The sequence below is a fragment of the Macaca nemestrina genome, chromosome 6, assembly GCF_043159975.1.
Source record: "Macaca nemestrina isolate mMacNem1 chromosome 6, mMacNem.hap1, whole genome shotgun sequence".
Lineage (NCBI taxonomy): Eukaryota > Metazoa > Chordata > Mammalia > Primates > Cercopithecidae > Macaca > Macaca nemestrina.
The window spans coordinates 3156148-3181291 of record NC_092130.1 but is presented as its reverse complement, the minus strand read 5'-3'; the positions used below and the strand labels follow the sequence as shown (position 1 = coordinate 3181291).

Here is a 25144-nt window from a genome sequence, read left to right as displayed (position 1 = left end):
CAAGCTGATCTTGAACTTCTGTCCTCAAGCAACCCTCTCGCTCCAGTCTCCCAGGTACCTGGGATTCTAGGCTCAAGCCATCTACTTATTTCTTATTTAATTAATTAATTTATTTATTTATTGAGATGGAGTTTTTGCTCTTGTCACCCAGCTGGAGTGCAATGGTCTCAGCTCACTGCACCCTCTGCCTCCTGGGTTCAAGCAATTCTTCTGCCTCACCCTCCCCAGTAACTGGGATTACAGGCACCTGCCACCATGCCCAGCTAATTTTTGTATTTTTAGTAGAGACGACGTTTCACCATGTTGGTCAGGCTGGTCTCGAACTGCTGACCTCAAGTGATCCTCCTGCCTTGGCCTCCCAAAGTGCTGGGATTTCAGGCATGAGCCACCGTGCCTGGCCCATCTACTTATTTTTAACTGATACTTGAAAGAAGGAATCATTATTACTAATTATAGTATACAATATTTTCTGGGCATCTTAGTCATAGACACTTTATTGATGGGATTGAACCTTTCATTGGGTTTCTATTAAGGATCATGTGAAGGGGAACGGGGACTGAGACCTGGGAAGTATATACATTCAAGAGTCTTCCATGTGGGTGCTGGTGAGAGGCACAGGGTTGAACAGGGTTAGCAGGGGCACAGTAGAGCAAGAACAGGGCTGAGGACGAAGCCCTGGGAGCAACAGAACTTGTGGGGTGGGAATAAGAGCCCGTGAAGGAGGCCAGAAAGTCAGGAAGGGAATGCTGGAGAGGAGCAGACCTCAGGAGCTGTATAAGGGAGGGAACTGAATTGCAGCAAGAGTGGTGTGAAAAGCTAAAGAAAGAACATGTTGGCTAGGAAATAAGAAGAGAGTGATTTAAAAAATTAGGAAGTCCATTAGCTCAGTATGGGTGTGCATGCCTGTAGTCCCAGCTACTCAGGAGGCTGAAATGGAAGGATCACTTGAGCTCAGGAGGTCGAGGCTGCAGTGAGCTGTTACTGTGCCACTGCACTCCAGTCTGGGTGACAGAGTGAGATGCCATCTCTACTTAAAAAAAAAAAAAATTTAGAAAGTCCCTAGTTATCAGGGAAATGCAAATTTAAACCACAATGAGCTACAATTTTCCCTTCCCTACTAGAACGGTTAGAATGAAAATTAGATAATATCAAGCACTGGCAAAATGTAGTGAAATTAGGCCGGGCACGGTGGCTCACGCCTGTAATCCCACCACTTTGGGAGGCCGAGGCGAGCGGATCACGAGGTCGGGAGATGGAGACTATCCTGGCTAACACAGTGAAACCCCGTCTCTACTAAAAATACACAAAAAAATTAGCCGGGCGAGGTGGCGGCGCCTGTAGTCCCAGCTACTCGGGAGGCTGAGACAGCAGAATGGCGTGAACCTGGGAGGCAGAGCTTGCAGTGAGCCAAGATCGTGCCACTGCACTCCAGCCTGGGCCACAGAGCGAGACTCCGTCTCAAAAAAGAAAAGGAGCGAAATCAGACCCTCCACACATGGATGAGAAGAATGTAAAGTGGTGCAGCCACTTTAGAAAAGTCTGGCAGTTGCTCAAATGATTAAACTATTACCATATGACCCAGCAATTCCACTCCTGGGTATGTACCCAAGAGAATTGAAAACATGTGTTCACAAAAAACGTATACATGAATGTTCATAACAGCACTATTCATTACAGTCCAAAAGTGTAACAATCCAAATGTCCATCAGTGGAAGAATGGATAAACAAACTGTGGTCTTTCCACACAGTGGAATATTATTCAGCCATGAAAAGGAATGAAGTGCTGACACATGCCACAGCATGGACGGACTCTGAAAACATTATGCTAAGTGAATGAAGGCAGTCACAAAAGGCCATACAGGGTATGATTCCATTCAAATCCAAGGAAGTGGATTAGCGGTTGTTTAGGGCCAGGGGAAGAGGATGGGAGTATGGGGAGTGAAAGCTAAAGGGTGTGGGGTTCCTTTTTGTGGTGATAGAAACATGCTAGAGACCATCGAATTGTGAACTTCACATTAGTGAAGTGTATGGTATATGAAACATAAGGCTCAGTGAAGCTGTTTAAAAAATTAGGAAGTCACTGGTAGCTTTGAGGAGGCATTTTTAATCAAGTACAGAGTGATGAGGCCAGGAGCCCGGGTATGGTATGTTGAGGGTGATTGGGAGTTGCAAAGTGATGAAGGGGAAGCAATGCTGAGAGGTTATTTCAGGTTTGAGAAGATGTGAGGCTGCTTGGAGAGCAAGAGGAGGTAACCTGTCAGTGGAGAGGAAGAGGGGTCGTCAGGGAGACAGTGACAGTTGATGGAGACAGGGCCAGAGAACATTCTCAGGGGAGGCACAGGTGGCAAGTGGAGCTTTTGAAGAGGAGAGAGACCAGTTTTCCCCTAAAACATGAGGGAAAGAGAGAAGAATCCTGAGAGCTCATTGAAAACAGGAACCACATCAGATTTGATTTTGTAATCTCCACATCTAGCTCAATTAATGGGAAATATACACTTATTCATTCACTAAACATATAATGAGGGCAGACTGTGCCAGGCACTACTTTCCTGGCTAATGATCCCACAGCAGGCCTCACAGACAAAGCCCAGACTTTCATGGAACCTCCGTTCTAGTTCAAGGGGGTGAAACAGCACGCAGGCTGTGGAAGAGACGTTAGCATTCACCAAATGTCCATGAGTGCCTCTATTTCCCAGCTCTCCTTGCAGTGAGGCTGAAACCACATGACTAGTTCTGGCCAATGGCCTGTGGGTGCATCACTTTCAGGTTGGGGCAATAAAGAGCTAGTGTGTGGCCTCCTTTTCTCCTCTTCTGCTATGGTGACCTTGGAAACCACACGTCCGTGAAGCATTATGGATCCTTTCTGTGTGCAACGTGTACTCACCTCTTGATTTGCTTTGATTCTCCTCTCTATCTCCTCTTTCATTTCCTTCTCTCTGTCTTTCTTTTAAGTGCTGATCACAACAGGCTAAACGCTTTCATGAGTCACTAATAAGCTCTTTGAAAGACATTGTTCTAGATCAATACTTAATCTGCACATGAATCATAAGGGATCCTGTTAATACAGGTTCTGGCTCAGTAGGTATGGGTTGGGGCCTGAGAGTCTGCATTCTAAAAAGCTCCAAAGGCAGAGGGTGCAGTGGCTCACACTCATCATCTGAGCACTTTGGGCCCAGGAGTCTGAGACTGGCCTCAGCAACATACTGAGACTCTGTTTCTACCAAAAACTTTTAAAAAGCAAAAAAATTAAAAAATGGAAAGCTCCTAGGTGGTGGTGCTGCTGCTGCTCCGGGTTCAAGGGTCACAATTTTAGTAGCAAGGTCCTAGAGGGCATCCCTGTGCCCCTGGTAATGACATTTTTGACAAAAGTATATCTCACTGGAGTAATACACACATGCAGATGTAACAGACTTGCACATATGTATCCTCATGTACATGTGTCCACCACACACATGTGCCATTTAGTTGCATTCGGTGAGTGGATGAACAGATTTGTGACCATCTACTCTTCCCCAGGTACCCTGATTGGTATTGGTCAGCTTAAAGATGAGATATGTTCAAACATCTTGTTAATCGGTGTTTTGACTGTGCCATTTAGTTGCATTTGGTGAGTGGGTGAACACAGTCATCCTTGAGAACAGTCACGGGGGTGGATGGAGGGGAGATAGCGGGGGAGGAAATAAATCAAAACTCCAACAAGAGTCAAAGGGAGCGTCCGGTGCCTGGCAGAGTCCTCACTCCACTTGCTGGGCTTCATCCAAGCCCTTTGTACACATGGGAAACTTCTGGGGACGTCAGTCGTAATTCCTGCTTTCTACAACCATCCCTTTTGATTTGTACGTCATAAATAAAGTTCATCTTCTGTGTCTGTTGACATCATGCTCTACGTCCCATGGCGTCCCAGTCTCATAAATCTTCTGCCCTTTTTGGCAGCCCCACTAGTCTTATTTATTATTATTGTTGGCAAAGTTGTTTGCTAACAGTGATGAATCTCTGGGAACAGAGTATATGAAAATAAGAGCTTTACAGAGAGAATAGCATTAATGCTGATGTTAATGAATCATCAGCATGAATACCATTGAAGTAAGAGGTAATTGTAAGGGCCTCTGTATTGTCATGATGGCATTTTAGTGTTTTCATGGGAAGTTTTTCATATACAAAGCAATGCACATTAATTTGAGGCTACTATAAGAGTAATGTTTGCAAGCAAACAAAACAAACTTTTTTTCAAAAATGTGCCATTAGGGAATACAATAAGTCCTTGAACATCTCTAATTTAGAGTCATAAAAGCCTTACAAATTCCATCTATTCTTTTGCAAGGTACTTAAAGGAAATGAGTTCTATAGAAGCCGATACTCAGCCTTAGGACACTTGTTACAAATTATTAAACTCATTTTATGAAAGTGGGTGCAAGACATGAGTGAATGAATGGGTTACAGAACAATGGAACTAAATCACACACATAAATCACACTTCTAACCAGCAGTGGTTCACACCTGTAATCCTAGCACTTTGGGAGGCTGAGGTGGGTGGCTCACACCTGTAACCCCCAACACTTTGGGAGGCTGAGGTGGGTGGATCACTTGAGGTCAGGAGTTCGAGACCAGCCTGGCCAACATGGTGAAACTCCGTCTCTACTACAAACACAAAAAATTAGCTGGGCGTGGTGTCATGCATCTGTAATCCTAGCTACTCAGGAGGCTGAGGCAAAAGAATAGCTTGAACCCGGAAGGCGGAGGTTGCAGTGAGCCAAGATTGTGCCACTGCACTCCAGCCTGGGCAACAGAGTAAGACTCCATCTTAGAAAAAATAAATAAATAAAAGTAAATCACACTTCACTCAGCTTCTCAGCCATGCAGGGTACACTTGCTTACTGTGTCTTTCCCAAGAGCCACATAATTATGAAAAGAATAAGACTTTCCCTTTTATTATTGTACAGACAGTACAAAAAGTATTTGTTCCTTTAAGACCACTTCATTGAGGTATGATTGACATATAAAGAACCGTGCATATTTAATGTATCCAGCTGGATGAATTTAGGAATACGTATACCCCTGTGAAACCATCACCACCACCAAGGCCATATACATGCCCATCACTTTTCCAAGCTTCCTCCTACCCCCTTTATTATTATTACTATTATTTTGTGGTAAGAGCACTTAACAGAAGATCTGCCCTCTTAGCAAATTTTAAGTATCCAAGACAGTATTGTTAGCTATAGGCACTATGCTGTAGGAGATCTCTAGAATTTATTTATCTTGCGTAACTAAAATTTTGTACCTTTGACCATCACTTTACATTTCCCCTCCTCCAGCCCTTGGCAACCACCATCCTGCTCTCCACTTCCATGAGTTCAACCATTTTAGATTCCTCATCACACTGAAACCAGGCAGTATTCATCTTTCCGTATGTGGCCTATTTCAGTTAGCATGATGTCCGCCAGGCTTAGCCAAATTGTCACAAGTGGCAGAATGTCCTTCTGTGTTTTATGACTGAACCCCATTCCATTGCATGTACATACCACGTTTCTTCATCCATTCCTCCATCGATGGACACGTCGGTTGTTTCCATATCCTGGCTATTGTGAACAACGCTGCAGTGAGCGCAGGAGGGCAGATGTCTCTTCGAGATCCTGATTTCCGTTCCTTTGGATAAATACCCAAAAGTAGGATTGCTGGATCATATGATAGTTCTATTTTTAATTGTTTGAGTAACCTCCACACCGTTTTCCATAATAGCTGTACCAATTTACGTCACACCAATATTCACAGCAATAGTGTATTAGTGTTTCTGTTTTCCCACATATTCGCCAACACTTATCTTTTTTTTTTTGAAACGGAGTCTCGCTCTGTCACCCAGGCTGGAGTGCAGTGGCGCAATCTCGGCTCACTGCAAGCTCTGCCTCCCGGGTTCACGCCATTCTCCTGCCTCAGTCTCCTGAGTAGCTGGGACTACAGGGGCCCGCCACCACGACCAGCTAATTTTTTTTTTTTTTTAGTAGAAACGGGGTTTCACCGTGTTAGCCAGGATCGTCTCGATCTCCTGACCTCCTGATCCACCCGCCTCGGCCTCCCAAAGTGCCGGGATTACATGCGTGAGCCACTGCACCCAGTCTTTTTTTTTTTTGAGACAGAGTTTTGCTCTTGTTGCCCAGGCTGGAGTGCAGTGGTGCGATCTCGGCTCACCGCAACCTCCACCTCCTGGATTCAAGCGATTATCCTGCCTCAGCCTCCCGAGTAGCTGGGATTACAGGCGTGCACTACCACACCCAGCTAATTTTGTATTTTCAGTAGAGATGGGGTTTCTCCATTGTTGGTCAGGCTGGTCTCGAACTCCTGACCTCAGGTGATCATCCGCCTCAGCCTCCCAAAGTGCCGGTGAGCCACCGAGCCTGGCTGTTTTGTTTTTAATATAATAGCCATCCTCACAATGAGGTGATCTCTCATTATTATTATTATTATTATTTTTGAGACGGAGTCTTGCTCTTGTCACCCACGCTGGAGTGCAATGACCCAATCTCGGCTCACGGCAACCTCCACGTCCCGGGTTCCAGCGATTCTCCTGCCTCAGCCTCCCCAGTAGCTGGGGTTACAGGCATGTGCCACCACGCCTGGCTTATTTTTGTGTTTTTAGTAGAGATGGGCTTTCACCATGTTGGTCAGGCTGGTCTTGAACTCCTGACCTCAAATGATCTGCCTGCCTCGACCTCTCAAAGTGCTGGGATTACAGATGTGAGACACCACACCCAGCCAGTACCCCTTTTTAACTTGGGTTCTTTGGCGGCTTCTTGCTATTGAGCTGTTTGAGTTCCTTGTATGTTGCGGATGTGAACCTTCCATCAGGAATGTGGGTTGCAGGTAGTTTCTCCCATTCTGTAGGTTGTCTTTTCAATGGTTTCCTTTGCTCTGCAGACTTTTTAGTTTAGTATAATCCCACTTGTTTATTTTTATTTTTGTTGTCTGTGCTTTTGTTGTCATGTCCAAACAATCATCGCCAAGACCAATGTCAAGGAGCTTTTCCTCTATGTTTTCTTCTAGAAGTTTCACAGTTTTAGGTCTTAGGTTTAAATCCTTCATATATGTTTAGTTGATTTTTGTGTGTGATGTAAGAAAGGAGTTCAGTCTCGTTCTTTTGCCTGTGGATATCCGATTTTCCACATCATTTATTAAAGAGACCATCCTTCCCCTGTTTTGTTTTCTTGGTACCTTGTTGAAGGTAAGTTGACCGTGTGTATGGGGAATTGGGTTATTCCTGGCTTCTCTACTTGGCTCCATTGGTCTAGGTGTCTGTTTTTAGGCTAGTACCATACTGTTTTGATTACTACAGCTAAAGTAATAGCTTTCTTCACTGAAAGGAGGCTTAAAAGTATTATTCATGAACTGTAAAATTTTAGTTTACTAGGGTAGAATCCTTCAAAAATGGCATATGGGAAAGTATAAACTGATAGGTTTCTCACTAACAGAAATTCTGAGCCCAATTTAGGACCATGAACAGATTAATTTCTGTTTATACTAAACAAAGTGTTATGTAGAGGATCTCTTCAATCTAATACTGTGTCTTATGCTAAAATATAGCTTTAAAAAAAACTAGTTTAGAAACCATTTCAATTTATATATTTCCTGTACTTCTGTTCTTCCAAAAGATAAACACACACAAACACCTCGCAGTTTCTTTTGAAAGTCCTTCCATGAGAAAGGTGAGCAGGAAGAAACGGACGACAGCTACAAGCCTGTCACACTCTTGTTGGTTTAACAATCTGGGAACTGTTGGTCAGGCGCAGTGGCTTACACCTGTAATCCCAGCACTTTGGGAGGCTGAGGTGGGTGGATCATCTGAGGTCAGGAGCTCAATACCAGCCTGGCCAACATGGTGAAACCCTATCTCTACTGAAAATACAAAAATTAGCTGAGTATGGTGGTGCGCACCTGCAGTCCCAGCTATTTGGTAGGCTGAGGCAGGAGACTTGCTTGAACCCAGGAGGCGGAGGTTGCAGTGAGCTGAGATAGCACCCCTGCACTCCAGCCTGGGCAACAGAGTGAGACTTTGTCTCTGAAAAAAAAAAGGAATCTGGGAACTGTAAACCATGCCCTTTCAACAGAGGCAATTTTTGTTGGCTCTTTTGGTGCCTAATCACTTGTGTGTCTGCCGGGAAACATTCGATAAGAGCAGCATGTGGGCGTGGTGTGTGCACCCTCCGTTCTGAGGAAGGCCTGCTCCCTCCTGCACTAACTCAGGGTGCTTTCGCCCACTTTAGACCAGTGTGAGGTATGGCTTTGTGTTCCAATAACGACACGCTCCAAACTGATCTGGCAGCCAGAACTGTTGGCCAGTGGTCAGCTTGTTTAAGTGATATAAGGAAACCAGTAAAACAGAATCCTGACGATTCATACAAAAATTAAAACAGGTCTTAAATCTAAAAAGTACGTATTACCACCTTGTGGCCATATACCCCTACACTATGGCAAAAATGGAAATCCTGCAGCAGCCAGAGGTGTGAGAGAAGGGAGATAGCCCTCCGTCCCAGAATAGTAAACAAACGAGCTGCAGGGCCACGGAGCACTGAGGAGTGCTGTGCTCCTCAAACACGGCCCCACTGAGACATGCCTCCCTCAGCAGACTTTCCTGCAGATGGGCGTACTGACAGATGGATGTTCAGACACATAGACATTCAGAGAGACACACAGATATTCACACAAGTGCATCCTGAGATCGTGCCATTGCACTCCAGCCTGGGCGACAGAGTGAGACTCCGTCTCAAAAAAATAAAAAATAAACAGACAAGTGCGTTCCAACAGATGGACAGGCATTCTGACAGACAGGCGTTCAGACACATGAATCAGAAATATGCATATTCAGACACTCAGATGATTAGACACACGGACAGATGTTCCATTCAGAGACAGATGTTCTAACTGATGGACAGAAGTTTAGACAGACAGACGTTCCAGCAGATTGGCATTGTGACACACAAGAAGTTCCAACAGAAGATGTTCATACAGATGTTTGGATGGACTGACATTTAGACAGATGGACAGAGGTTCATACAGATGGACATTCCAACAGATGGACGTTAAAACAGATGGACAGACATTCAAACTGTCAAATGAGCATTCTGACAGACAGGCGTTGTGACACACAGCTGGTCAGAGATGAACTTTCCAACTTACGGATATTCCAACAGATTCATGTTCAGAAAGATGCAAATGGGTGTTGCCAAAGAAGAGACTTTCAGACGGACAGATGTTCCTACAGATGGGTGTTTTCACACACAGAAATTCAGACACACAGATGATTGGCTAGATCTTCATACTGATGGACACATTGGCCAATAGATGCTTAAACAGATAGATATTTGGACAGATGGACATTCAGACAGGAGATCGTTTGGGCAGGCCAACAGACACTTAGACAGATCGCTTTCAGACAGATGGGCAGACATTCAGACAGATGGACATTTGGACAGACAGACCTTTGGACAGGTGGATTCACACACACAGATGTTGTGGCAGATGGGCATACCGACTGATGGACATTCAGACACGTGAACAGACATTCTGGCAGGTGGGTGTTTTGGCAGACAGGCATTCTGGGAAGACATTCAAATGGACAGATGGTGGATGGATGGACAGGAGGAAACATTCAGAGAGGTGGATGCTCAAACAGATGTTTGCTCAGTCACAAAGATGTTCAGACACACACATGTTCTCACAGGTGGATGTTCTGACAAACAGAAATTCAGACGTTATTGGAGGATGGAGGGGTGTTCAGAATGATGGGCATCAGACAGACAGAGTGTCAGAGGGCTGGACATTCAGATACATGGCCAGATGCACAGAGAGACAGATATTTGGACAGATGTCCCGATGCCCGGACAGACAGATGGCTGTTCAGACGGAACAACATTCAGACAAATGAACAGACGGACATTCAGACTGAAGGACTTGTGGACATAGGGACAGACATTCACAAAGATGGTTGTTCAGGCAGAGAGGCTGAGTATCTGATAGACAGACTGGATCCCTCTGAAGGTCCGCAGGTGGACAGATATTCAGACTAACAGGTGTTTTGGGGGAAGGGTGTGCCAGTGTACAGCAGTTCTGACAGACGAACGTTCAAATGCTTGCTCCTGTAGACTGAGGTTCAGACAGATGATATGCATTCTGACAGACAGACATGGTGACAGGACAGTGAGGAAAATGGACATTTGGGCAGATAGGCCATTCCAGCAGATAGGCGTGTCTACAGAAGATATCCTGCGTGTCAGATGCTCGTACGTGGGAATGTCTGTCTGACAAGTCGACTTTCTATATGTTCCAGTGTCTGTCTCTCTGTATGTCTATCTGTCTGCAACTCTGTCCATCCACCTAAACACCTGTCTGTCTGAACATCTGTCTGTCCGTCTGGGCATCCATGTGTCTGAATGTGCATGTGTTGGAATTTCTGTGTGTTGGAATTCCCATCTGTCATAGCATCCATCTGTCTGAATGTGTTTGTACGAGTACCCATCCACGTGTCTGACCATCCTTAAGTCTGAACATCTTCATGCTGGCACACCCATCTGTTGGAATATCAGTTTATGAAAATGTCTGTTCATCTCTCCAAACATTTGTCTATCTGAATGTATGTTCTTCTGTCCTAATGTCCCCCTGCCTGTCTTCATGAATGTCAGTGGGTCCAAGCATCTGTCTGTCTGAACGTCCATCTGTTCACTACAGAGTTTATAAAACTCTTGTGAAAGTGTCCCTGTAGGTTGTCACAGAATCAGGAGGACTTCAAGTGAAACAGGAGACTCGAGAGCAGGTTTGGATGTGGGAACAGGAAGAGAATTTGGGGTACTGTTCACCTGGGAACCGAAGGTGGGATCATGACTAGCAATGCTGAGAAAATGCCCCGCACCCAACCCCAGAGCCTGGCATATCAAAGACCAACTCCCCCTATTGTTTCATTTTTATGAGGCCAAGCCTATGCCTGACTCTCGGCTCCTCCAGTGGGCAGCCTGGCAAGGGAGGGAAGCTCTAGGGAGTCCGTGTCATCCTCCTGGTTCTGTGTGCACAGAGGGAAAATGCGGCTGGTGCCTAATTAATGTGATCTTCAGGACAGGTGATTTGAGGTTGTCAGATTAACACAAACTGAGACTGATGAATTTCAGGTGGAAAAGGATCTGCTCGGCAGAAGACTCGGGAAGGCACTGGATCCGGAATTCAGCCAGGACAGGGAGAGAGCTGGACCTGATTGGTGAATCACAGGGAAGCCTTTGATTTTGTTTGTTTGTTGTTTGTTTGTTTGTTTGTTTTTGAGACAGAGTCTCGCTCTGTCACCCAGGCTGGAGTGCAGTGGCACGATCTCGGCTTACTGCAACCTCCACCTCCTGGGTTCAAGCAATTCTCCTGCCTCAGCCTCCTGAGTAGCTGGGATTACAGGCGTGCACACCACGCCCGGCTAATTTTTGTATTTTTAGTAGAGATGGGGTTTCACCATGTTGGTCAGGATGATCTTGAACTCCTGACCTCGTGATCCACCTGCCTTGGCCTCCCAAAGTGCCAGGATTAGAGGCGGGAGCCACCGCACCCATCTGCAGGCAGCCTTTGTGACGACGGTCACGGTGGAGATGATGATGGGTGTACAACGATGGTGGCCGCCAGCTGCTCGTGTTTAATACCTGCCAAAGCTTCTGCTGGGTCTTCCACATGCACCGTCACATACACTACTCGTGCTGATGTTATACGGTCAGTATTATGATCCCCATTTCAGATAATAAAACTGAACTTTAGAACCAAAATGTTCCTTGTGTGAGTTCACTTGTACATTAAATGTCAAAATTGGAAATAAAAGCCATTTCCGACTACAGAATTCATCCATTCACCCCTTCATTACTTACATCATAATTATTACGTACTAGCAGGCCAGGCGTTGTGCTCAGTGCTAGGGAAAATACAGTGAGGGAAAAAAGGCATAATTCCTGCTTGCGTGGACTTTTTTCTCCCGGGGGCATGGAGGCAAACATGAATAAAATACCTATCTAGTCAAAACCTGGTGCTAAGGGTGAGAAAGAGAGTAGGATGGTGGGTGTTGAGGATTTGGCCCAGGGCACCTGATCAGGCCCTTTAGGAGGCTTCTGGGAAGAAGCCGCATTGAAAATGGGGAGAGCGTGGGTTATGGGATGAAGGATGGGTTGGGGTGGAGCATTCCAGGCAGAGGGAAGGACACGCTGCTGTCTGAGCAACTGGAAGAAGACCCCGAGGCTGGGACAGAGAGGGAGAAGAGAAAAAGCATAGGGTGAGGCTGGACAGGCCGGTTCATTTTGGATCCTCTGGGCATCTTAGGGCCCGGGACCTTTCTTCTAACAGCAAAGGGTAGCCATTGGCTGGACTGGCGAGGTCCTTCATTTTTTAGAGCCCCAGCCTTCTTATCTGTGAATTGGGACACCTGAGGCCTCCTTCACAGGCTTCCCACGAGTATTTGGTAAGATACTTAACCTAAAAGCTCAGCGCACTGGCTGTATTAGATTGATTTCTGTAACTTTACATAGAGGCCGAGACGTTTAAAGAAGAGAAATCCAAAATAATCAAATCATATTTCTGTAAATAAAGATAAAAAGAAATAGATGTCTTTGGTCTGAAGGGACGAGTTACAGGCAGACTAGGATTCAAGGGCACGAGCCCACAGAAGTGGGTTGTAGGCCCAGAGGAGGAAACAGGGAACAGCAGGCATTAGGAAGAGCTGAGCAGACACTCGGTGTAAGTTGGGCTGCTTTACCTACGGTCCAAACACTATTTCTTTTTCCTTTTTTTTTTTTTGAGACAGAGTCTCACTCTGTTGCTCAGGCTGGAGTGCAGTGGCACAATCTTGGCTCACTGCAACCTCCGCCTCCTGGGTGGGTGGAGAATTAAGTGAGTTTCCTGCCTCAGCCTCCCAAGTAGCTGGGATTACAGGCATCCGCCTACACCCAGGTAATTTTTGTATTATTAATAGAGATGGAGTTTCCCCAAGTTGGCCAGGCTGGTCTCAAACTTCTGACCTCAGGTGATCTGCCTGCCTCGGCCCCTCACAGTGCTGGGATTACAGGTGTGAGCCCCTGTGCCCAGACTCCAGATACTATTTCTGAACTCGTCCCTGTTGTCCTTTCCAGGTTTGGGGAGATATGAGAAGTGTCCGGCACCGCAGGCCAGGGGATTGCCACCTCCCCACGGCCACCGCCTTCCTGGACTTAGAACCCTTGGGAAGATCTAGCCTGTGCAGCTCTGTCCTTCTCTCTCCTCATAGCCCTGGTTCAGAGGGTCTTCGTGAAGCATTGAGACACTCCCATTGTCAAAGCCCACAGCTGGTCTCTCAGCTATTAGATCGGTGCCATTGCTTTTAATGGCAAGACTGCAACGACTTGCACCAACCTAAATACATTCTCCTCACCTCATTCCCTTTGTATCTTCTGCTCCCTGCTCTTCACTGACAGTCCTGTTACCTGAAACGGGTCCCAATCCAGACCCGAAGAGAGGGTTCTTAGATCTCACACAAGAAAGAATTTGAGGCCGGGCGCGGTGGCTCAAGCCTGTAATCCCAGCACTTTGGGAGGCCGAGGCGGGCGGATCACGAGGTCAGGAGATCGAGACCATCCTGGCTGACATGGTGAAACCCCGTCTCTACTAAAAAATACAAAAAACTAGCCGGGCGAGGTGGCGGGCGCCTGTAGTCCCAGCTACTGGGGAGGCTGAGGCAGGAGAATTGCGTGAACCCGGGAGGCGGAGCCTGCAGTGAGCTGAGATCCGGCCACTGCACTCCAGCCTGGGGGGCAGAGCGAGACTCCGTCTCAAAAAAAAAAAAAAAAAAAAAAAGAAAGATTTTGAAGTGAATCCACACAGTAAAGTGAAAGCAAGGTTATTAAGAAAGTAAAGGAATTAGGCCAGGAGCGGTGGCTCATGCCTGGAATCCCAGCACTTCGGGAGGCCGAGGTGGGTGGATCTCGAGGTCAGGAGATCGAGACCATCCTGGCTAACACGGTGAAACCTCGTCTCTACTAAAAATACAAAAAATTAGCCGGGCGTGATGGCGGCGCCTGTAGTCCCAGCTACTCAGGAGGCTGAGGCAGGAGAATGGCGTGAACTCGGGAGGGGGAGCTTGCAGTGAGCCGAGATCGCGCCACTGCACTCCAGCCTGGGCGGCAGAGCGAGACTCTGTCTCAAAAAAAAAATAAAGTAAAGGAATTAAAAGAATGGCTACTCTAACAGGCAGAGCAGCCCCAAGGGCTGTTGGTTGCCTATTTTTATGGTTATTTCTGGATTATATGCTAAACACGGGGTGCATTATTCGTGCCTCCCCTTTTTAGACAATCTAGGGTATAGGGTAACTTCCTGATGTTGCCATGGCATTATGAGGCTGGTGGGAGTGTAGCAGCGAGGACGCCCAGAGGCCACTCGTATCGCCATCTTGGTTTTGGTGGGTTTTAGTGGCTTCTTTACTGCAGCCTGTTTTATCAACAAGGTCTTTCTGACCTGTATCTCGAGCCGACCTCCTATCTCATCCTGTGGCTTAGAACACCTAACCGTCTGGGAATGCAGCCCAGTAGGCCTCAGCCTTATTTTACCCAGCCCCTATTCAATATGGAGTTGCTCTGGCTCAGACACCTCTGACAGTCCTATCACAGCGACCTGCCTCTCCAGACCATCCACCCTTGGAATCGTATTCCCGGGAGCCGTTTCCACTATGCCAGAAGATGATCACAGTGGTTCTGGCCTGTAAAACCGTAAGGCCAGGGAGGAGCATCAGATAGCTCATAGCACCTAGAGCTTCTAACTCCTGCATTTTCACCTGCTTCCTGGTCCATGTGATGCTCTATGGGGGTGGCTAGTGAACTCTCTTCCCAGATGCAGGTCCTTATCTGAGCCTGGACACGTCAGCCTGGAGTGCAGTGAGTGGCCAGTCACTGCCTCCCACTGTGTCCCGGGCTGCTTCCCAGTTGTGGTCAGCTTTTCTGTCACTTTTGCAGCTGGAAACCTCTCTGATACCTTCTATGAGGCCAGATTCCTCATGTTCTACATGCCCGTGGTCCCACAGTGTCCAGGCATCCTTTCTGCTCACCAACCTGTGCACCAGAGGCAAGGCCATGGGGGCCAGGGAGGTCTCCACATTGGCCTCCAGCCTGGGGTTGCTGGCATGCGTATTTGATCTCAAATGCTACATAACCCTGCTGAGACCAGACCAAAATTTGGTTATAGATAAGGAAGGTTTGAGGAACAGCATATTTTCGGGAGCTTTGACTATGCACAAATCGTGAGCATCTTGGAGAAAAAAGGAGCATTGCTATACTTGTACATCCTGTTTCTATTTAAGAGGTATCTATATTCTCTCAGGATGAGAGAATTCTCCTGTCATAACCATCCAGGGCATCCCAGTGCTCATGCGACTCACCTCAGAACAAAAACATTTGAGACTTGTTGGTGTGCCAAGTATCAGGCCATGGACAGTCTTATCATTTCTTTGCCTCGTTCTTTTGTGGGAGCTGCTTATTTCCCTCCGTATCTTTAGACAGCAGTCTGGTTGCCTGGAGTCCGGAAACACATTTCTCTAATTCCTTCTGCTTGTTGTCTCTAGAGCCCACTAGAGAATACACTGTTAATACCTGAGCCATGTATTCCTTTAGCGCTTCAATACTTTTCTTTTCTTTTTTTCTTTCTTTTCTTTCTTTTTTTTTTTTGAGACAGTCTTGCTCTGTTGCCCAGGCTGGAGTGCAGCGGTGCAATCTCGGCTCACTGTGACCTCCGCCTCCTGAGTTCAAGCAATTATCCTGCCTCAACCTTTCAAGTAGCTGGGATTACAGGTGCACACCACCAGGCCCAGCTAATTTTTGTATTTTTAGTAGAGATGAGGTTTCATCATGTTGGCCAGGCTAGTCTCAAACTCCTGACCTCATAATCTGCCTGCCTCAGCCTCCCAAAGTGCTGGGATTACAGGGGTGACCCCCGCACCCTGCTGAGCCTCAGTACTTTTCACTGTGCATTGAACTTCATAGACTCTTCCGCACCCCTTCACCTCCCGTCATCAGCCTGGAAACAGCACACTGTTAGGGTGACCAACCATCCCAGCCTGCATGGGACTGAGGGGTTTCCCAGGACACAGATCTTTCAGTGCTGAAGATGGAACTGTCCCAGGCAAACCAGGATGGCTGGTCACCCTGACAGTGATGTGGATTCAGGCCACGCTTTGAAGCTGGGCAGATGGTGGTGCCAACATACACATTCTTTGATTTACTTTAGTCCATGCCCTTGGACATTTCACAAAACACTTCGGAACCTCGTTTTGTCTCATTTGCCAAATGGAGGTAACAATAGTCAACATGTAGCACTGTTCCGAAGATGAAATGGGCTCATGCGTGTCAAAATACGTCCCTTGATATTTGATGAGCGTTGATGATCTTTGCCTGGTGTCATCTAAATGGGCATGATGAGGTTGAAGTCTTAGGATGCAGACTGATAGTAGACAGAATTGAAAATATATTATCCCAATAACCATTTCTCCCATTTTTTTTTTCTTGAGACAGTCTCATTCTGTCACCAAGGCGGCAGTGCAGTGGTGCAATCTTGGCTGACCACAGCCTTGACCTCCTGGGTTCAAGCGATCTTCCCACCACAGCCTCTGTAGTAGCTGGGACTACAGGCACACACCACTGCACCTGGCTAATTTTTGTATATTTTTGTAGAGACTGAGTCTCCCCATGTTGCCCAGACTGGCCTCAAACTTCTGGGCTCAAGGGATCTACCCACCTCACTTCCCAAAGTGCTGGGATTACAGACATGAGCCACCGCACCCGGCCTCATTCCTCGCATTTGTGAAATGCTTTATTCTTTACTGTGACCTCTGACCGCGTTAGCCTGTGCCTGCTCGTGTGGGAGTCACCCTCAGCTGATGGTGGCCAGTCAACAGGGAAAGAGGGGCCTGGATAGGACTGGAGGAGGCTGGAGATACGTGGGTCACTCAGATGCCACAGGGGTTAAGCTGAGGGGCTGAGAGGCCGAGGAGTTCAGCTTTGCTGGGAGTGGCCCAGGCACCCCAGGCAGTCCTGACTGTACTTGAGCAGAAAGCTGAGCACAGGAGCCAGAAAGGCCCTGGCACCTAGAAGCCTCCCGCAGCTGCCACTCGAGTCCGCTGCTCCATTCAAGGTCCTCTTCTTGGCCCCGACCGGGTCCCCATGTTCTCTTTTCCTGTTGCAGTCACTGGGCAGTCCACTCATCCTCCCCAGCGTCTACCCCCATGCACTCTCCCCAGTCCTGACTTCGAGGTCCTCCACCATCGCTAACCCTTCTTCGTTTCTAAATTCAAAGATGACTTCTCAGCCCTTGCAGGTTTCAGGCTGATCCTACTGATCATTTTAGACAGCAGCTGAGTGACAGCCATGATCACTAACATGAGGAAGTTCAAGCACCTCCAGGGCTCCTTCCACAATGACTCCTCACCCCATAGAATGAGAGAGAGAAGCCCTCACTGGACATCCCTCTTGACTGTCATCTCTACTCACCATCCATGTGACTCCACTGTAGGAACACACATAATGGCCTCACCTTCTGATATCCAGGCACAATATACAGAGAACAATATTAACAGCGATAGTCACTGTTTGCTTTTATTGAGGGACTGGAATATGCCAGACACTAGATAAAAACTTTCCAAGGCCGGGAGCGGTGGCTCACGCCTGTAATCCCAGCAATTTGGGAGGCTGAAGCAGACGGATCATGAGGTCAGGAGATCAAGACCATCCTGGCCAACATGGTGAACCCCTGTCTCTACTAAAATACAAAAATTAGCCAGATATGATGGCGTGTGCCTGTAACCCCAGCTACTTGGGAGGCTGAGGCAGGGGAATCACTTGAACTCAGGAGGCGGAGGTTGCAGTGAGCCGAAATCGTGCCACTGCACTCCAACTTGGTGACACAGCAAGACTCCATTTAAAAAAAAAAAAAAAAAAAAACTTCACAAGACACCAGCTAGGAGGAGGGACCCATGGCTGAACTCACATCTGGGCTACATATCACTTGAAAGCCAAAACTCAAGAGACAAAAGCTCCCATCAGAGAAAGTTAGCACAATTGGTAAGTGGGCGATCCAGGAGGAGGCAGTGACATGTGTTCAAAGACCCCCTCTTGGAGTTGTGTCTCTAGATCAGTGGTTTTTAAGGGAAGTTAGGGGAAGCACAAATGATGATCAAAGCATTCTTTGCAACAGCAGCTACATGCGCAGCCCCAGGCAGGCAGTTCATCACTGCTGTCTAAGTGAGCGTATCGTGACCTTTTGCAGGTGCAGCCAGACTCTTCTTATGTGGTGGTCGAAAACTGCCAGGCAGCCTGCTCCCAGGATTGTTAGCGCATTTCTCTCTCATCTATGCCCAAGGTCCTGTTTTCTTGAGGCTGTTTTTAGTTAATAAGTCTACCAGTTTCAGCAAAGCCGTAATTACACTTAAGCAGGAAAAATTCTTCTTTAACATGGAATCAGTGCTGACACAGGCCCACTGCCTGAATGAGGAAAGCTGGGCCTCAGGGGACAAAGTGCCATGTTCCAGGTCCCACTGGGACCAAGGAGCTGCAGACACAGTGACACTCATGCCACGAGGACCTGCCACGTGGGGATGTGGCCACATACATCACAGGAGGCTAAAGGCAGTGAGCAATTCAAGCCCCGGAAAGAAAGCTGGCACATGCCAGCAACGCAGAGACTTGCAGCAGCTCAGGCACAGGTTAGGAAACTCCAGATGGACTTGCAGGTGCTGGTTTGAGGAGGGAGTTAGAATTCACCCTGCGTGAATGTCCCCCATTGCCAGAGAGGAAGCTGGTGGAAGGAGCTGCAGGGACAGTGATGAGCTGCACTGCCACATTCAACCTGCTTTGGGAAGAGGGAGAGACAGTGACAATTGCTCCGACAGGCTGCCCAACCACTCTGCCTGTCTCCCACCAGTTCTCCCACTGCAGTCAGAGCGATCTTTCAAAAAATCAGCCTTCAAAAGGAAGGAAATTCTGATGCATGCTACAACATGGAGGAACCTTGAGGACATGATGCCAAGTGAAGTAAACCAGTCACAAAAGGACAAATACTGTGTGATTCCACTTACATGAGATGCCTAGAGCATTCTAACTTAGAACATTCTATAGAAAGTAGAATGGTAGGCCGGGCGCGGTGGCTCAAGCCTGTAATCCCAGCACTTCGGGAGGCCGAGGCGGGCGGATCACGAGGTCAGGAGATCGAGACCACAGTGAAACCCCGTCTCTACTAAAAATACAAAAAATTAGCCGGGCGCGGTGGCGGGCGCCTGTAGTCCCAGCTACTCAGGAGGCTGAGGCAGGAGAATGGCGGGAACCCGGGAGGCAGAGCTTGCAGTGAGCCGAGATCGCGCCACTGCACTCCAGCCTGGGCAACAGCGTGAGACTCTGTCTCAAAAAAAAAAAAAAAAAAAAAGAAAGTAGAATGGTAGTTGCCAGGGGCTGGGGGTAGGGGTAGCAGGGAGTTGTTTAATAAGTACGGAGTTGCAGTTTTGCAAGAAGAAAATGTTCTGGAGATGGATGGTGCTGATGGTTGTGCAACAGTGTGAATATATTTACGGCTGCACTGCCTGTACACTGAGAAATGGTGAAGATGATAAAGCTTGTATTCTGCATTTTTTACCGCAATACAAATGAATAGTAATCATAATAAAATATCACACGCCTAATCCCTCCAGAGGCTCCTTCTCATGCCTAGGAAATCTAAAACTTCTTGCCATATGTGTTTGTTTCCAAGAGCTGCTGTCACCAAGTTCCACAAACCGTGTGGCTTAAACAACAGCTATGTATTGTCTCATGGTTCTGGAGGCTGGAAGTCCAAGATCAAGGGGATGGCAGGGCTGGTTCCTTCTGAGGCTGAGAGAGGGGATCTGCTCCACACCTCCCGCCTGGCTTCTGGTGGTTTGCTGACAAGCGTTGGCATTCCTCAGCTTCTAGAGGCATCACCCTGATGTCCACCCTCATCTTCACGTGGTATTCTCCCTGTCTCCAAATGTCCCCTTTTTCTGAGGACACGAGTCATAGTGGATGAGGGGCCAACCCTCATGACCTCATTTTTGTTTGTTTGTTTTGTAATAGTCTTCTTTTCATCTTATTACCCCTGTAAAGATCGTATCTCCAAATAAGATCCCATTCTGAGGTATTGAGGGTTAGGACTCTGACATACGGATTTTGGGAAGATACAGTTCAACACATAACACCGTGGCTCCGCAAAATGTGAACCCTGACAGCCCGTGGCCTCGTTTCTTAGTGTTCTCCCCGCCACTGCAGGACAGCCACACTTACCTCCTTGCTCATCCCCCAATGCACCAAGCACTGCCGTCTTCCGGCCTTTGGGAATGTCACTCCTGCAGCAACAGGTGTGCCCTTGTCTCACGGAGTCCACAGCAACGGAAGAAACGTGTCGAGCATCATCCCAACATGAAAACGCCTCCTCCCTCTCACTTCTGCTCTCAACTGGGCTGTTCCTGGGGAGCTTCATAAAGGGTAGGGATTTGTCAAATTCTAATTCCACTAGTTTATTCACTTGTTAAACAGTTTCCTCTTTTTCATTCACTGATTCACTCCTCCAACAAATATTTGCTGACTATCTACTTTATTCCACGCAGCCTGCAGGTGCCTGGGACTCACTGGTGATTGACACAAATGTCTCTTCTTCTTCTAGCTTATATCCTAGCAAGAGAGACCCAACACAGACAGTGCAAATAAATCATGAACAAAATGCGTGATGCCAAAAGGTGATAAGGGCTTAAATAGAGAAGAGGAGGAGTGACAAACGGGGTCTATGAATATGACGGGCAGGCTCAGTGACAGCAGGAAAATGGGTGGTCAGAGAAGGTCTGTGGAAAGACAAGAGCTGAGCAATAATTGAAGACACGGAGTGAGCCACAGAGCCAGCCATGACACTGTCCGGAGGACACACATTCCAGGTTGAAGGAATTGTTAGAGCGAAGGCTTTGGTGAGGAACTTTCCCTGGTGTGTTGGAGCTGCAGCCCACGGGGTTAAAGTGGACAAAGGGGAGAGTGGTCAAGGAGCAATTCAAAGGCAATTGGGAGCAAATTCACATTAGGGCTTTGGTTTCTGCTTGATTTAGAGGACAGACTGCAGAGCTCTGAGCATGTCACGGAGTAGACTAAGGGACAAAGGTAGACACAGGAAAACCTACTAGGAGACTGTTACAGAGTACCAGGGAGAAATGACATGGGTTAAACCAGATGCGGAGCAGTGGATGTGGTGAGAAGAGAAGTATCTGGAAGGTCCTGCCGTCATTGTTTCACAGACTGGATGCTTGTGGGAATATCAGAGGGCACGAGTGTTCGCAGCCTGAGCAACTGAAAAGGCAGATTTGCCTTCAGCTGGGACAGGAAAGGCTGTGGCCAAGAAAAGTAGGTCTGCAGGGGAAGACCCTCGGTTCTGCTCTGGACTGGACTGAGACAGACGTCTAGACGTCAAAGTAGAGGAGTCACAGGAATTTCTTTTTTTTCAACGCCATAGTGGAGGTCACAGCAAGAATTTCTGAGCTGAGTTGACGGAGACTTAACATAATGGTCAGCAGTAAGAACAAGAACAGTGACAGTAATAATAGCAATAACAATAGCCCCAGTCTGCCGTCTTGAGTGGACAGACCACAGAGCTCTCATGATGACATGTTCCACCATCTCCAGTGTACACAGGAGCACTCTGAGGCACAGGGAGGGAAGAGCTGGCTCTAGCTCACCCAAAAAGCTAGGGCAGACTTGGGGCTAGAGTCCAGTTCTTCTGATTCCATATCCATCTCCTGCTTTTTTCTGACACGTAAGATGTTCTTTGATCCAACAGAACAGCCCCCCTTTCCCTGAACAGATGCTGTATCTTCCCACTCTGCCAGGAATATCTGCCTCGCATCCTGACTTCCTTCTGACGAAGCCCATTTCAAATGCTGCCTCCTCTTCATGTGGGCATCGTCCACCTCTCTCCTCTCTCCTCTGACTGCTCCAGCCACTCCCTTGCTCAGCCTCCGTCTCAGATTCCCTGATGCTCCCTGGAGGCAGGGCACGCATCTGACTCACACCCAGACCCCAAAGTTCCTCTCCTTGTGAACTCACAGCGGGAGCCACTCGGTGTGATTGAATGGATAAGGGAAGGGGTGAATGCATTCCACACTCAGTAACCATGTTCGTGACACCCTAGAAGATGCAGGACATGTTTATTCATTTATTCGTTTGCAGACATTCTTAGCCATTGGCAGCACTAACTTCTTAAAAATGTGATAAAAGCTGTGAAATCTTTTGCCAGAAAACTACACATATATACACACAATTTGCAGACAGATTCAAGGGGGTTATGAATTTCAACCCACCTGTATTCCTTAGACTTCAGGTTAAGCATCTCTACCGCTGCATGCCACAGAGCTGGGGACCCAGGCCGGGCTAAAGCATAGCCCCGTCTACCTTCTGGGACACCCACTGAGTTGGAGTTCAGTCTGTCTTAGATAAAAATATTCGCAATCACTACACAGCTTCTTCCCACATTTTCTCCCACAGGGCATGTGGAGAGGAGTCTGGCTCAAGTGATCTCTGGGCAGTGAAGATGAAGCTGTTGTCATGAACAATGGTTTCTGTCTCGTTTGGAGTTCAGGGATTTGTGGACCTTCAGAGGCAGGTGTGTTTAGGAGCTGTTGGAATTTTAGCATGATGCCTAGACTGTGGTTGTGGCTGGTGCCTGCCCTTCCATCGTGGATTGGCTGCATTTCAGAAGTGTGTGGACTGGTAAATGACAAAAAAGTAAAAACCCTGTTACTGATAAATTAGAATGGGTTTTCCACTGGTTCATATAGTAACTTGTTGCTATGGCAAAAGAAAAATTAGTGCTTTCATAGGAGAAAGGAAATGTGTCGTTCTCAGAGCTAAGCAGAAATTCATTCTTCTCAGAAAAGCAGATGGAAATTTCTCATTGTCTCTTGGTGCTTAGGTAAGAAAGGCCTGTGAAGGGCAGGGTCTCCGAGAACAAAATGAGAGAGTGGAGCGCCCTAGAAGGAACGGGGAATTGATGCTGTTGATCACAAAAATACCTTTTCCCTGGAAGCATTTGTTATCTAGCGTCAGCTACAGGCTGAGAATCTAAGCCTGGCCTGGGAAGAAGGCCACTGTAAGGAGACAGACACCCGGCCCAGCTTTGGATGTTGCAACGTGATCCCCCTGTAGGGAGATCTGCAGAATTCCGAAGCTGCATGAGTGGAAAGACAAAGAGCTAAACCACAATTCTCTCTGAGGCCAAGCAAAAATTCACATATTCCCTGAGCCCCAGAAGACAAAAATACACTGGGCTCAGGAGGGCCAAATCTAAAGAACAGGATGAAGCAGATACTGACTGAATCTTGCCGGAACTGCAACAAAGGTTTGACTCAGCCCAGTCTGTTGTTTAACTCAGATGATCCGATCTCACCCAGTCTACCTTCTGGAAGACAGACAGACTCTCTCTGGTGGAAGATGAAGACATCTGGGGTTAGTACAGTTTTTCATGCACAATGCCCAGTGCACTAGTGAATATTATGGGAATGCAAAGAGACAGAACCCGTGAATAAAGACTAGAAGAATAAAAGCAGACTTAGGAGCAGACACACAGGTCATAGAGAGACTTTAAAATAATCATAGGTTTAGAAGAATAGAAGAAAAGAATGACAAAATAGATGGAAAGGCAGTAAATTTCAACAGAGAATTAGAATTTATATATATGACTCGTATATACATATATGAGGCAAATGGACATTTTTTTTTTTTTGAGACGGAGTCTCGCTCTGTCGACCCAGCTGGAGTGCAGTGGCCGGATCTCAGTTCACTGCAAGCTCCGCCTCCCAGGTTTACGCCATTCTCCTGCCTCAGCCTCCCGAGTAGCTGGGACTACAGGTGCCTGCCACCTCGCCCAGCTAGTTTTTTGTATTTTTTAGTAGAGACAGGGTTTCACTGTGTTAGCCAGGATGGTCTCGATCTCCTGACCTCGTGATCCACCCGTCTCAGCCTCCCAAAGTGCTGGGATTACAGGCTTGAGCCACCGCACTCCGCCTGCAAACGGACATTTTTAAAGCTAAAAACACAATTTGTATAACTAAGAACTTAATGGAAATAGAACAGGGTATGGCGGAGATTGAAAACAGAAGAATATGGGACAACAAACAAGAAAATAAAATGATAGAAAGTGTCCAAACTGATGCACGAAAAGAAAAAAATTAAAATGAAGAGGAGAGTGTAAGATAAATGTGGGACACAATCGAAAGGTTCCATATAAATGTTATCAGAACTCCAGAAAACAAGGAGGACGGGGGAAAGGTGGTAGCAGTAACTAGAGTAATAGGAAGGGAAATACCCAGTGCTCACCCACTCTAGCCTTCCTGTCTCACCGAAAGGGAAAAATGAAACAAAACAGAGAAGTGTGGTGAAGGTCACAACCCATGGGCCACAGGCCCATTAGAAGGCTGAGGCCCAATCATAAGACTGTGGAAGGCTTCCCTACCCCAAGAGTTTACCATCACATCAGTAGGGCTCAGCAGGGGACAACTAAAAACACTGTGTGTCTCAGACATTATGTAGGAAGAGGTCTCTAGAAAATCCCAAAGACAACAGGGGAGGCAAAACAAGGACATCAGAAGGAACGTTAGCCTTTGATGCCTGCAGGACAGTAAATGCAACCTAGGCCCTAGCCAGACAAACACAAAACCTCACACCAAAGGCCCACGTACCTCGGTTCCTTTAACCCAGGACATAATGTCTGGCTGTTAACAAAAAACTACAGAGCATACTAAAAGACGAAAGCACAGTTTTAAGAGACAGAGCAAGCATCAGACCAGACTCAGATATGGCAGAGATGTTGGAGACATTAGATTGTCAGTTTAAAACTATAATTGGCCAGGCGCGGTGGCTCACACCTATAATCCCAGCATTTTGGGAGGCCGACGCGGGTTGATCACCTGAGGTCAGGAGTTCAAGATCAGCCTGGCCAACATGGCGAAACCCTGTCTCTACTAAAAAATACAAAGAGTTAGCCAGGCGTGGTGGTGGACGCCTGTAATCCCAGTGACTCAGGAGGCTGAGGCAGGAGAATCGCTTGAACCCAGGAAGCAGAGCTTGCAGTGAGCCGAGATTGCACCACC

At 47.2% G+C, this 25144-nt stretch overlaps 1 long non-coding RNA gene across 1 annotated transcript; it reads right to left on the bottom strand.

Annotated features, from left to right (window-relative positions):
* Positions 1–2073: 2073 nt before the first annotated feature.
* On the bottom strand, positions 2074–20488 carry LOC139363553 (uncharacterized). The gene is made up of 3 exons (XR_011624197.1): positions 20304–20488; positions 5523–5646; positions 2074–2384 (listed from the first exon to the last, which is right to left on the bottom strand). It is a non-coding gene; the product is annotated as an uncharacterized lncRNA (long non-coding RNA).
* Positions 20489–25144: the final 4656 nt, after the last annotated feature.